A 14,723-nucleotide genomic window follows, 5' to 3' on the forward strand; every position below is an offset into this window, starting at 1 on the left:
GTAGGAGTATATTCAAGATACCACTGAGTATATTCATTTATTTCTTTTTACTACCAAGTATATTTATGCATTTCTTGTTAATGTTAGAAGGAACCAAAGTACTTGATTTAGGATGCAGGATGGGCATAGAAAAGACAGTGGAATGAATTGGACATAACTTTCCTATGCTCATATATGAATACACCACCAGTGTAACTCCACATTGTGTACAACCACCAGAATGGGAAGTTATAGTCCATGTTTGTGTACTATGTCAAAATACACTCTACTGTCATGTCTGTCTAAAAAGAACAAATAAAAAATAAAAACATTTAATGTTTAAAAAATAAATAACTCCCTTCTCTATTGGTGAATAAAAAAAGAGAAAATTGCAAATAAAATTGTCCTAGAGTTCTGATCACAGTCTGCTTGCCAATCAAGTATTCACATGAAAGTGATTGTACAATAAAATCAGAATGAATTTGAGATACTTATCATTTAAATCTATCCAAAGAATTACCCTTTGAACTCCCCTAAAGAAATAAGTTCACCTGCCACAGCTACTCCTTGACCTTCCAAGTTTTCTCCTTGACTGGGCTCCAGACACACTGACCTCCATGACTCTCCAATCACAAAGCAAGGATCCTGCCCTGAGGCTTAGGACGGGCTCTTAATTCTTTCTGGAAATTTCTTCCCCAGACATCCATGTCTCACTCCCTCACCTCCTTCATGTCTTTGCTCACATGTTCCTTTCTCAGGGAGGCTTATCATGACCATCTAGCTGCACCCTCCCACTGGGATAGGCAATCCACCTCACCTTGGTCTACTTTTCTGTTCTTTCCTGCAGCAGTGACCATCTCTTAAGATCTTTGCCTTATACATTATCTCAGTATCACCTGTCTGCCTCCACCATAAAATGTAAGCTCCAGAGGGACAAGATTGGGTCTGTGCAGAGCATCCAGAACACGACCTCGATACAGTAGGAGCTCAACGTTTTGGGTATGAATGAATGAAGACTGCCAGCTGAATTGAATCCAGCTCTGGAGGTGAGGGCAGAGCTCCAGGAAGGGATGAGGAACCAGCAAGCCTGGGGGTGGCAGGGGCGTTCTTCTTCTTTCCCCCCTCATTACTGACTTTTTCCAAACCCTGAAGATACAGAGGAAGAAAAGAAGAGCTAAGACAAGAGAGAAGGAGGGAGGAAAATGACTAGAGGAGATGAAGAGGAGGAAGAAGTGATGAGGGCACTTATCTAAAAAAATAAATAAATAAAAAGGCAGAATAAAGCTTAGATCTGGACGGTGACAGCCTTCCGTGTTCCCCTGCGCTCCTTTCTCTCTTGCTGAAACTGAAACTAACCAAAAGATGGTTTTAAGGCCCAATAAAACTGCATGATTTAAACAGACACTACTAATTGTCAGCAAGCAACAAGGACTTGCTGGGGCACCATAACCTATTTCCAGTCATATGCCTAGTAAATCCACTCCATCACCTCTGCATTCAGCCCATTGGCAAAAGACAGATGTGAAGTTTTTCTCCCAGTCCTTGTCTGATTTTTCCCATTAATACAATTTCAGTAATAGGTAGAAAGGCAGATCTTATGCATGTTTTCAAAATGAAAAGCTCAATTCTTTGATCATCAGACATAATTCAACATTGTCTACTTAATTTGCCAACACTGTTTGCGAGTTTAATCGGAGTTAGTCTCTGTGCTAAGTGCTGAAGTTTTAGGATGATACAATGACAACCGATTGTAACTTAATCCAGTGTTTTTCATCCCTCTCCATAGATAAATCTCAAGCTCCATCTTCCAGACAGAACTCTCTGAAGAGAACTGGCTTCCTTGGGACAATTTCTTATTTCTGATTCATAGAAGAGATGTATCTTTTGTAGATTCTCACCAACCAGTGAGACACTTTTATTGAATTTTATTTTCCCATTTCATATTATGAAAACAATACACTGGGTTTCTTTTCCAAATTCACAGTATTATAACATTTTCTTACAATAGTTTATGACATTCATTCACTTATTCATCAGATGTTCACTGAGTGCTACTAGATGCCAGCTGTCAGCTATAGTTAAGGTGATGACTAATAAGGAAAATGTCTCAACTTGTACACACAACACCAAAGAGCTTCTCCCCACTCCCCAGGACCTGTCCTGCTTGAGATCCACTGATCCAATGAGATGACAAAAGAATGCCAGGTGAAATTACAGTTCTCATACATCTGAAAAATAGGTGTTACTAATTTCTTACACTATAAAAAGAATGCATCATCAATACAGAAAAGTGGAAGAAGAAGCAAAAGTTTTGTAACGCCCACCACCAGGATCAGCTAATGTTAATAGTTTGATGTATTTCCTTCTAGTTTTTTCTCTTACAGGATTATTTTTACTCTAACAGGAAGCACAACTAGGAAGATACAAGAACAATATAAAGAGAATCCTACGAAGGAACTCAATGTAAGAGCTAAACAATGAAAAGGTATACTATGTTCTTGGATAAGAAGATAATATCACAAAGCAGTCAACTACTGAAAATTGTTGCTGTTAATTGCAGCAACAAACAAAACTACTTTGCTTCTATTTATGGTCTCTTTAAATAAAGTTGCATACAAAATTCAATTCATATAGAAGAATAATCATTGAAAATGACACCAAAAGTTATGGATAATCATGAGTGAGGGCATCAAAGTTTACATATGTTAAAATACATTATATATCTATTGTGATCAAAGCAATATAAAAATATACCAGTGGACTAGAGAAAAGAATTTTTAAAGAGATACTAGTAAAATTTTATTTATTGAAAAAAGTTTATGTCATATGTGATGCTTAAATTATAGACTATTCAAATTTTAAAAAATACAATTGAACCTCACACTTTTAGACACACAAACAATTTCAGATGTAAAAATTGCTAATGTTAAAAATGGAAAAAGATAAATAGAATTTTTAGAAGAAATTGTAAGAAAAGAAGAGGTGAGAAGATATTTTAAAGTAAGGAGATCCAGAATCTGTAGAGGAAGAGAAGCACACTGAATTTCATAAAATTACTTTGAAAATTTTGTGACAGACAAACTACAAAAATAAAATCAAAGGATAAATTTTTGATGGGGAAAGATATAGCAACTGATGGGACAAAAAAATCTATAGGAAAATTTGTTGAACATCACTAATTACTAGAAAAATGAAAATTAAAACCACAAGAAGGCATTTGATCACAACTGTTAAAATGACTATTATCCAAAGGGGGGAAAATAGTAACAAAGTAGTACACTCTTTATAGGAATGTAAATTAGTATAGCTATTATGAAAAACAGTATATGAGTTCCCTTGAAAATTAAAAAAGAACTGCCATATGATGCAGCAATCCCACTACTATGTCTACATAGAAAAAAAAACTAAAATCATTATGTCTAAGGGTTTATCTGTACCCCAACATCTACTGCAGCATTATTTGCAATAGCTAAGATCAACCTAAGTGTCCACTGATGGATGAATTGATAGAGATACTGCATAATAGAAGACTATTCACCCTAAAAAGGAAGAAACCCCTATCATACATGGATGAACCTGGAGGACATTATGCTAAGTGAAATAAGCCAGGCACAGAAAGACAAATCCTACGTGATCTCTCTCATGTGGAATGTTTTAGTTCTTCTCATAGAAATAGAGTAGAATGGTGGTAATCAGGGCTTAGGATAGTTGGGTAGATGCTGGTTAAAAGTTACCAAATTTCATTAGATAGGTGGAACAAGTTCAAGAGCTCTATTAGACAACAAAATTACTATAGCTAGTAACTACATATTGAATTCTCAAAAAAAGTGCTAAGAGGGTATATTTTAAGTGTTCTCACTACAGGAATAACTTTGTGAGATAATGCATATATTAATTAGCTATATTTCACCATTCCACTGTGTGTGTGTGTGTGTGTGTGTGTGTATATATATATATATGGTTCAAAATACCATGTTGCTCATAATAAAGAGATGCAAGTTTATCTGGCAATTTTTTAATCTATAATATAAATATAAGAGCATTTATAAATAAATAAAAGCAACTATATAGGTCAAAAAGACTAACAATAATGAGGAAAGATGTTCAACGTCGTTAGACATCCAAAAAGTGGAAATTAGGACTGGGAATGAGGCTCAGTGGTAGAGGGCTTTCCCAGCATGTGCAAGGCCCCAGGTTCAATCCCCAGTACTACAAAAATAAAAAATAAAAAAAGGTGGGGAGGGTTATCAATTTACTCATTAGACTAGCAAAAATTAGAAAGTGAAGAAACAGGAATGCTAAAGGAAAACAATACTCTCAAACATTCCTAGTGGGACTATGATTTGTTATATTTTTAGAAAATAATGTGGAAAAAACCATTAAAATTTAAAAATACACATACCCTTTGAACCAGCAGTCCTACTTCTGGGAATTACACCATAAAAATAAAACCACCAATAGTTAAGAATATGTGTCTAAGAATATTTGTAGTGACAGCACTTTTTATGTGTTGAGAACTTTTCATGACAGAATAACTAATGAAAGACGATTGCTTGAATAAATTTTAGCAAATTCTTACCTCATGCAACTATTGAAAAGAACAAGATACGAGTACAGTTCTCAGGACTTCCAAAATGCATTGCAAAGAGAAAACCAAGGTACAGAGCAATATGCACACGTGCACCTGTGTACACACTCACACACACTCTGTATATGCAGCTTGATGCCACACGTGAAGACAAATGGAGACTATTCCTCTGAATATCAGTGTGCACATTTGTATAGGGTTGTGTGAGATAAGACTAGTGGATGCACATCAAGCTGTATGTGCTGGTTTCTCAGAAGTAGGATGGATGAAGCAAAGAGAAACGAAAGAAGGAGGGCAGACCAAAAAGAGACTGTGGCATAATAGAACATATGCAAGGCACAGTAACCAAAGAAAATGCAGAAAATAAATCCTATCTATTATTGGAAAGATCCAGGAATAGAGTAAATTCGTAGACAAGGTGACAGACAAAATAGTGACTCGATTTCTAGATGGAATTATAGATGATTTTCACTTGGAATTTTGAGAGAGAGTTTCTGCAATGCAGTAATTTTTAAAGAGAAAGAAAAAGAGATCTGAAAATACTCCTTTAAACCCTTAAAAACAGCTTTCCCCTTTAACATTCTATTTTCACATTTAGGAATTTATATTAAGGGAATAAAAATGTAGACAACAATACTTTTTAAACTTTATAAGTATTTAAATAAATTCTAATATTAAGGCTAAACATAACCTCAATCTGCAAAATGCATACCTATATGTGTGCATACATACATGTTACACATCTATAATATGTATGTGTGTATTATATATGTGTATTATAAAAGGAAATTGTTTCATCTTGAATTTTATTAACATTACACTATGGAATCTTTTCATGTTATTCAATATATATATATATATATATATATATATTTGCTCAAAAAGACTAAATGAAAATGTGCCTATGAGAATATAGGTTATTTCTACCTACATGTTTACTCTTGTCTAAACTTGCTAAAATAAACAGGCAGTCTACAATATGAAAAAAACACAATACCACTTTTAAATGGAAGCATAAGAAAGGTCATGATTTCCTTTTAAAATGAAGGACGACACTTCCAGTCAATTCTAAATGTTGAGGCATAACCTTCCTCCAGTGCTCCTTCAGCATGAGAAAGACTCTCAGTCACCTAAATACAAGTCTCACACATCCACATCGTTGGTTAAGAGTGGAAGCACAGAAGCCCCTCGATGACCACAATAGGCCTGTCTCAGATAACCTTACAGCCTGGGACCCTGTAAACCCTCACGTTTCCAGGTCTCTCTGCGGAGGCTGCAGAGAAGAACTTCCATGATTCCAAACGTGCTTCTCATGTTAACTCTGCTCAACAGCATTCACCATTCACTTCTCCAGCCCTCTAGTTAAAACAGATGCCTGTAGATTGGACAGAGGGCTCAAAACTAGAGACACTTCCTCCATTTTTTCTCTCATTTCTCCTCCTGCATGGAAAGAATTTCAGCTGAAACATGAGGCAGAGCCAGTGTGGGAAAGCAAACAAGACAGTACTAGGGACCTGGTGTGCTCTTGTGCAGAGCAAGGACAACCAATAAGCTTTGTTCTTATCCCAGGAAATCTACCCTGAAAGGACCAGACAGGACAACAAGGTACACAGTAACCTGTGAAGCGTGGTCCTGCCCTCCCTCTCCTTCCTCCCATCCCTGGGAAGGACACTTGCTTCCTGGGTGATGAGAACAAGGATTCCCTGATATATCATTTTCCTGTGGTGCTCCAGGATTGAAGAAAGATCAACAGAAACATGGTGAATTTCTTTGAAGCACATTAGCTGGTTTCCCTTGTTGTAAATGTAGTTTGAAGAAATGTGTTCTGCATGTTTGAGCTGAGCAAAAATCCCAAAATTGCTCTGTAGAACTTTTGGATGCTCAATAGCAACAAAATGTCATCTATACTTTGACAGATAATATTATATTATTATTTAAATATGTGTCAAAACAATAGCTAAATGTTGCCATGGGAAGAAAAATGTAGACATGGATATGGATATGTGTGTTCATAACTGATTCCAGCTTCAGATGTCCACATTTTTCTGGAATCATGGAATTCCAGATGACTAAGATTTCTACTTGCTGTATACATATAACTTCTGACTAGATGGTGGACATAAAGACAAGAATTGTGTGTGTGTGTGTGTGTATATATATACATATATATATATTATTTATTGCCTTCTAATTTACTTAGAGACAGATTAAAGCAATGAGATAGAATCAAAACTAGAAGAAATCCCAGTAAATAGATACCAACGAGAATATAGCAGAGAAGTAATATGCCCCAAATAGATAATGAAGTTGCTCCAAATAGAGGATGAAGTGACATAATCGTTGAGTGCATTGTTACATTGCAGTCAGTCCTATATTATTCAGGTGTGATTCACCAGTGTTGTGGATCCCACTCCCTCTGCCATCCTATGCACATTTGAGCCATCTCTTTTCATCTTTAGTTCATATTTCCTGAATCCCCCAAATCATATTTACCATTCATCTACATCAAATATAATTAGGAAGCAAAAAAAAGATCTGGTCAAGAAGAGACCTCTTCCACTGTCTATTTTGGGACAAAATCCAGTGACACATTTTCACTAACTGAAGTTAGAATGAGGATTGAGCTTAATGACTGGTTAGCTAATCTTGCATGTTGTCTTTTTTAATAAGTCAAGTTTGTCCAGATATATATAATCAGTTGGCCTCATTAGGTATTATTTATAGGCAGAACAATGTACTCCAAATGATAAAAAAATAAAAATCCATTGTCCATGGCCTGGTCTGTAAACACACAGAGTTCTCGACTTGAATAGATGAGCTCCAAACATATAAAAATAAGAAATCATAGGCATCTGTCCATCTATTCAGTGGGGACACAAATACCAATTCACAAAGAAATCTGAGCTCTCATTTCAAATGGACGATGGGATCCTACTGGGAGAAGACTTTTCCTTTTCATTACACTTTCTCTATATCCTCCATGATCAATGTCTTTTGCCTGCCTTCGTAACCTGGAAACCCATGCTTACAGTGGCCAAGATCCTCTATTCCAGTCTTGTTATACCACATATAGTGAGGTCATCTTCAGGAAATTACTTGATTTGGCTTTCCTTTGCTTGCCTGGGAAAGTGGGTGTATAGACACCTACTCCTAGAGATATTAAAAGGACCAAATGAGCTATCTCTATAAAGCACCAAGCACCAGAAAACAATGTATAACTGTTATTACTGTCATTATATTAACCACTTGACTGAACTCACTGACCCCAGGAATGAAAAAATTAGACCATGAAAGACACAGGACTTTCAAGAGTGCTCGTGGGGAAACCCACATGCAGGTGCCCCATAACCTAGCGCTTTATGTATCTCCTTTTTTAGCCTTCAGGTTCTTTGTACTGAAAACCAACATTTCATGTTAATAGAGCCAAATACGTTTGAGAATGGGAGAAACACTTCTGTTCTGGGTGGTTTGTAAATGGAAGAGCAACCGGCATGGGAAAGAACGATTCTGGCGTGCCACCTAGGTGTCGCAGTTCCTTGGGGAGGAACACCATGAGCCCTGAGCTCCATGCCAGCTAGAAGACTGACGGTTTTGTTTCAAACCTCTATCAAAGTCATAACAATAGCAACCTTAGACCTTTGTAGAATAATCAACTTCAGAACCGGGACCTCAAAGTAGAAAGAAAAATGCAAGAGACCCGTGGAGCTAGTGGAAACAGAAAGGGAGAGAGGACATAGGACAATATATTGAAAATGATGTGGGATCCAAACTCCCAAGATTTGCACTGGTTCTCCTGGTGTTTTAACCCCGAGCCAGATAGAGGATTCATTTGTTTGTTAAAATCTTGTTCTTTTTTTTTTTTCTTTTTCTTTTTTCCATTGTCTTTCCCCTTGCTGTCCAAAATCAACCCGTCTGCACCGGGTTGGCAAATAGCTCCAGGCATTCGCTGTCTTCTTGGAAGTGAGAAGCTACAGCAGCCATGCCCCTGGCTCTGCTGTGATTCACATGAGGGTTGATTTGCAGTTGCTCAGACTCTTAATAGAGGTATTAGAACCATAACTCTCTTAGATTCATAAGCCAGAGCAGTTTGGGGGGTGGGAGCTTCTACATAGCCTGCAGTCAGCCTTGTTCTTGTAGACAAGGTTCAGAGGGCTTTGCGTGCCTGGGGACAGTTGATCATCTCCAGCCTCTTGGGAAGACCAGCCTAACCAGTTCCACAGCACTTGTGAGGACAGTGACTAAGCCTGGAATTGTTAATATTATTTAACATTTGATTAGTCACCAAAGAAAGTCTTTGCCTAGTAACCCTTCATTTCTTATACAAGGTCTAATCAAAAACTTTCCTGAAATACTTCACCAAAACTGCTAGTTCTACAATTAGGTCATCTCTCTGAGTAAAATATGCCACTTTGGACCCTAGAGAGGTCAGGTTAAGTTCTGGCCTCTATAGCTGATTGGCAGACAGAGCTAGGTCCACACCCCACACCTCCCTTGCAATGTGGGCACGTTACATAAAAACAAACCTTGCATATTATTAAGTTGACTCAGACTTCTTGGGCTTTTAATCATTTTGAAGGATTGCATGGAATTTACAAATAAAAAGGGATTTTAACATTTTATATCACATGCCTGCTACTGGATTCATGTACTACAAAATAAATATACAGCTTCTCAAGCTGGCTTTACGCAATGGTGACACCTTTCATTAGAATATAGGTATGGCTTTCCAAGAGGTTCTGAACTGGTTCTAAAATGTTTTATGGAGGAAATGAGAAAGGACTTGGAGATCAGTAATTTATTTTCTCTTTAAATTTTAAATTTAAATGATCTGATTATTTGGTAGTCACAATACAAAAAAAAAAAAAAAGTCTGCTTGTCCACCTAAACAATTTTTTTCCCCTTAGAAACTGCCATTTGTCACTTTTGAATAATTAAATTCCACAGGAAGATTCCTAACTAATAAGAATGTAAGAGTCATGTCTCTGGTTTTAGGTAGAAACTGATTATATAAAGACTACATTCTGAAGACGTTCTCTGATTTCAGGGTTAAATGCAAACTCACATTTTGCGTCTAATTAACATCATACAACTGGCAAGACAAAAAGGAAGTTGTGAAATTCCAATAAGGAAATGTTTTACTTGCTAACGGCTATGATAAAGCTATTAGAGAAAAAAATGATACTTAAAAGATTTTTTTAAGTAGTGTTTTCTATATATAGAATGAAATATTGAACATTGTAGATAAGTTGGTCAACCTCCCTGATAACAAGTAAAGAAATTTCAACTACACAGTACTTGTGGGGTATTTTTTTAATGGTGGTAGTTCATAGATTGTATCCTTCACTTCAACTCAAGAAACACACTCCAGTGCTCCGCAGAGAGCAAGTATATGCTAAGCCGCTGGCAATAGTTGCTCAATAATCAAAGAAATTAAATGAAAAGTCATTCCCCAAACTAAGAGTCCAATTATATTTTATATATCCATGGAAGAAGCTGAAAGACAGAAAGGGAAACTAATATGATCTCCTATTTTGATGGTAGTTCCATTGACATTTGTATCTACATCCTTCTTGGTAAAGAGCTGTGCTGAGATTTGGTACTGCAGTCCTGAAGAGTATAAAGACATTTTTGTGCTTACATCTTCTTGGTTTTCTTCTTCCTTTTGTTTTATAACAGAGTGGGACAGTTTCATAATATGAGTGATTTCCAAAGATTTCCTTTATGAATTTTGATTTTATCCCCCACTTAAATAAAGCAAGGTGATTAAAAATAAAAGTAGTCTCCCTTATCCACGGCACTGAAGAATCAATGTCTCCCTTATCTGCAACGATCAAGTTCCTCAACCATAGTTTCTACAGAACTAAGTAAGGCATGAGCTATTTACCAATGATGTAATTAGTCGTTTTGATTCATTTATACGTAGGCCATAACCTACTATCTCAATTCAGGTTCAGGGAATGAATTTTATTTCTGTACATTCATTTTGTCATTAGAACAAAACCTCCCGGTCCACAGCATCTCAAAGCATATGTCCAGTATAGTCACCTGTGATGGCTGTGTGGTTTTACCAGAGAATCAGCAAGTGAGGAATTAGCAATGTCATTTCCTACACAGTTTTATCTCATCACTTATATGACTTTCTTAATCCTTATTTACACCATTTTTGAATTTTTACTTTATTACAAGGTATTTCAATAGAATTCCTTGCAGTGCTCCAAAAATGCCACAGGGCATTTTTTCCTATGGGTTTTAAACATCAACTTAAGCTATTGAAAAGTACGTCATCAGTTTTATTTTTGTTTGTTTATTTGTTTGTTTCTAAAATGCTGTATCATGACTTCACATGTACAAAACACGATAATGTGAGGAAAAAAAACTTGTTTAATTTCTTAACTTTGTTTTTCCATCTGAAATATGAGTGTGCCTGTGTCTTTTCCTAATTCTAAGCAACAGTAAACTTAATTTATGAACTTTTTCTCAATTAAAAAAATAACAAATGTGACATTGAATAAAAGAATTTTTACAATTAGCAAGTTCACACTGACAGACACAGGGATGATGATGGATAGTGATAATTTAGAGCTGGGAAACATCTGCTCAAAGTGAGTAGCTTATGGTTTTTACATCAAATTTTAAAAATACCACACTGATTCTGAGACTTTGGTAGGTTTTTTTTTTTCTTTCTTCCTTTTTTTTTTTTTTTAACCAAAAGCAATGCAATCCACTTCTAGCAGACTTATATTCTTCCTTCTCAGTTTCTATTAAAATTAAGAATATATAAAAATGGCCATATGAGGAAATGAGAAAGGCAAGAGAGCATCAAAGTTTTCAATGGAAAATTCACCAGCATGCACTGTGGAGGGTAAAAAGACTAATTAAATACAATATTCGTCAAAACTGTAAAAGAACATAAGTCAGTTTCCTCCACCACTTCAACCCACTAGTCTAGAACAGTGAAATCCGATCCCTGGAAATACTCAGGATTAGACATGTCACAGATAATAACACAGATATGGAGAAAAATCTGCACAAACTTGCAACAGCCTCAGTAGTGACTTTGTTTTTCCCCTTGTCCTTCAGTCTCATTCTAAACAACGACATGAAGAAGGCATTGGCTGTTATTCAGTAAATTTGGACTGTGGATACTGACCAAATTGCTTGACATTCCACACTCACTCCTACCCTATTTTCAGTCCACATTTTCCCTCTGCAATGACTTTCTGATCATGCATTATCTGGTTTGGCCGTCTCTACTGCCCACTTCAGATAATTGCTCAACTCTCCATTTGGCTTTTGGCTGGGTAGGCTTGACCTAAGAGAATGGATGAAGGAAGAGCCAGAATTTTCCTTTGATCTCTTAGAACTCAGGATTCCATTATATAATCTACCATAAATCCTGGCAGTCAGATTAACATCAATTTCCAAATTTACCAGAGTATGACATTCCTCCTTGATTCATGATGGATTCTGACATTTCTTAATTAATGTGAACTTGGTTCTTCAGTGTATCAGTGATAAGACACTTTTCTTTAGTGTAGTCTCAATAGTTTTGAGGGTTTCCTTGATTAATTTTTCTCTTCTACAATCTGAGCTTCATTATGCCAAATGTTCTAACTGGCTTTTTGCCTCTAAGGTTTAAGCTCACAGATGTTTCCTTGTGGCCACAGCAAATACCACTCCTCTGAGAATTGGTTTGATAAATAAAACTAACAATAAATTTAGAACTAAAGAGCTGGATAAAGAAGTCAAGTGCACCCAATGTTTGTTACACTTTTGTACATCTATAAATTTCTCTAGTGCGCCCAATTATCAAACATTGATGGTAGTGGATTCTAGCAATATCAACAACAAACCAAAGCCTTAGATCATCCCAAACTCTCCTTCTACATAACAGTATAAATCCCTTTCCCTACTGAACATATTACTATAGCTTCTAATAAGTAGAAATTTGGCACATTGAAATTTCGTTTCTATTCCAAGTGCTGAGGGAGGAGTGAAATGGACAGAATCCAGATGGTGAGAAAGAAGTGAAATGAGGTCCCTGCATAGTCCAAATGTGAATAATTTGTTAACTGCTCTAAATGATTAATACTCATCTACTTTAATACAGCTTATGCAACATGAATGCCACCGTAAACAGACCTTTATTTTTTGACTTTTCGTTTCCTAGAAAACATTTTTCTATGAATCTTTTTTTGTTCCAAACTAGATTTAAAGTACCTGTGTGCTTACTTTGTGCAGGCTGGGTGAGCTAGAGGAAAAGACCATCCAACCAGTATGAGTAATGTTCTTCCTGCTGAGTGGTGCAGTATCACCTTCTCTCTGTTCATCTCTGCCCAAATACAAAAGCCAAGTGTTAGCCACTGAGCACTCTCAGGAGTGAAGCATCAGCCCTGGAGATTTATTATAACTGAAATTAGATTATTGAGTGCACTTGGCCTTTTCTATCAACCCCCACCCCAGACTGTTCTTTGCCATTTTTCTTTTCATAATTATTTCCCCTTCCTTTTATATAAGAGAAAAAAGGAAGACAGCAAACCCAACCTTCCCCCTTTCTTCTACCCACAATACCTGGACTCAGCTCCCCATTCCCATAAGGCACAGCATTTTGGCAGAGGAAAGACAAATCAGTCTTCCTTTCCAACTAGAACCCTGAGTCTATGGGACAGTGGCACATCTGTCTCTTACTCCCAGACAGATGCCTATCAGTTTGATTGTGTTTATGATGGTATCTCAACTCACTGTTCTAATTGTAGGTAACTGAACACCAGAACCACAGAATTACCAAATGGTGAAATCACAGAGACCATGCAGTTTCCCTAGTCCAACCCCTGTGTCTGTTTTGTGAGCAAAATGAGGCCTCGAAAGTCAAAATTCTCAGTGCCCAATGAAGAGTATCTATTTAATAAGTATATGCAAAAATTGGGATGATCCTATTAATCACAATAAGATTAAAAGAGTAATCTTAGAGAGACTGACAGTAGTAGTACTAGTAGTAGTAGTAGTAGTAGTACAACTACTATAGAGATATGAACTATTTCCTAATGAATCTATTTTTTGTCCAAATAAAATAATTGTCCTATAAAAATATTCTAAGTAGATAGTATTTCACACATATGAAGTGTGGCACTTCACAAAGGTCCATTACTTGGTCTCCAGGGTACCACTAGTATAGTGCTTTGATGGGTGCCCAGCAGTTATCAGTCCCATTTTACAGTTACAGAGACACAGCTCAGAGCCTGCCACTGTTTGCTAAGCACCTCAGTGGCAAAGTAAGACCTTTTGACTCTCACTTCTTTCTCCACTAGTCACTTTTGGAACAAAATCTTCTTTACAACCATAAACAGTCCTGATTCAAAAAAACAAGTCCTAAAAGATTTATTAAATTGTTCAATTTAGGTTGTTCCACTTAAATTAATAGTTCACCTCTCTTGAACTATTCAAATCACCTCCAAATTGATGTTCTCACTTATCACCTGAACACTTCCATCTATACAGTGTTTTCCTAAGGTTGAGGCATTATTTCATTATAAGCCTATACCAAAATCTTTAATGCTTACATAATGAAGTCCAAGTCCTCAAAATGACATTGAACTCTCCATTCCTAGATTATCTCCTGCTGCCTCCCTGCACGTGTCCTAACTATATTTCTGTCAAACTGCTAATGATTCCCCAAAGCCTTTGCTTTGCTTATTTTCTGTCCTTTCCTTACATCTTCCTGTGGAAACATTGCCCATAGTTCAAGGTCAGGGTCATATGTCACTTCCTACCTGAAATCACCCCTAACCACCCTTTGCCAACTGGAAATAACTTCCTCTCTTCTCTTCACACTCCCCCACAGAGCTCATCACTCTCAAAGCACTTATCACATTCTCCTCTACTGTTACCTGACATTATGATAGAAAGGATATATTACAATTGTTAGCTAATAGTCATACATTATACCCAGTGCCCAGCTGACCATACCTAGTAGAGAATGTCTAGGGATCAAAGAAATGTCAGGCTCAATCAAACACAATCATGCCCCTGACACCAGTGTGTAGCAGGCTCTTCCCAGGCACCGATGTGCAATCACCAGCACTGTACCCAAGACAATTTTGTTCTGTTAGGAGAGGGTCTCTAGGACAAAGTTTAATGAGCCACAATGGGGCCCTGT

At 36.7% G+C, this 14,723-nt stretch overlaps 1 protein-coding gene across 2 annotated transcripts in view; it reads right to left on the reverse strand.

Moving 5' to 3' along the window:
- Esr1 (estrogen receptor 1) overlaps positions 1 to 14,723 on the reverse strand; it is a 387,036-nt gene that overhangs the window by 365,532 nt on the left and 6,781 nt on the right. Inside the window, exon 1 of one of the 2 annotated variants that reach the window (XM_071612910.1) lies at positions 12,800 to 12,875. The exons of the other annotated variant lie outside the window; for it this stretch is intronic. The gene's annotated coding sequence lies outside the window, so the exon portion shown is untranslated. Of the gene's footprint in view, positions 1 to 12,799; positions 12,876 to 14,723 lie in introns of those variants that run through there. 2 annotated transcript variants of the gene reach the window in all.

The sequence above is a fragment of the Marmota flaviventris genome, chromosome 6 (assembly GCF_047511675.1).
Source record: "Marmota flaviventris isolate mMarFla1 chromosome 6, mMarFla1.hap1, whole genome shotgun sequence".
In the NCBI taxonomy this organism is placed as follows: domain Eukaryota; kingdom Metazoa; phylum Chordata; class Mammalia; order Rodentia; family Sciuridae; genus Marmota; species Marmota flaviventris.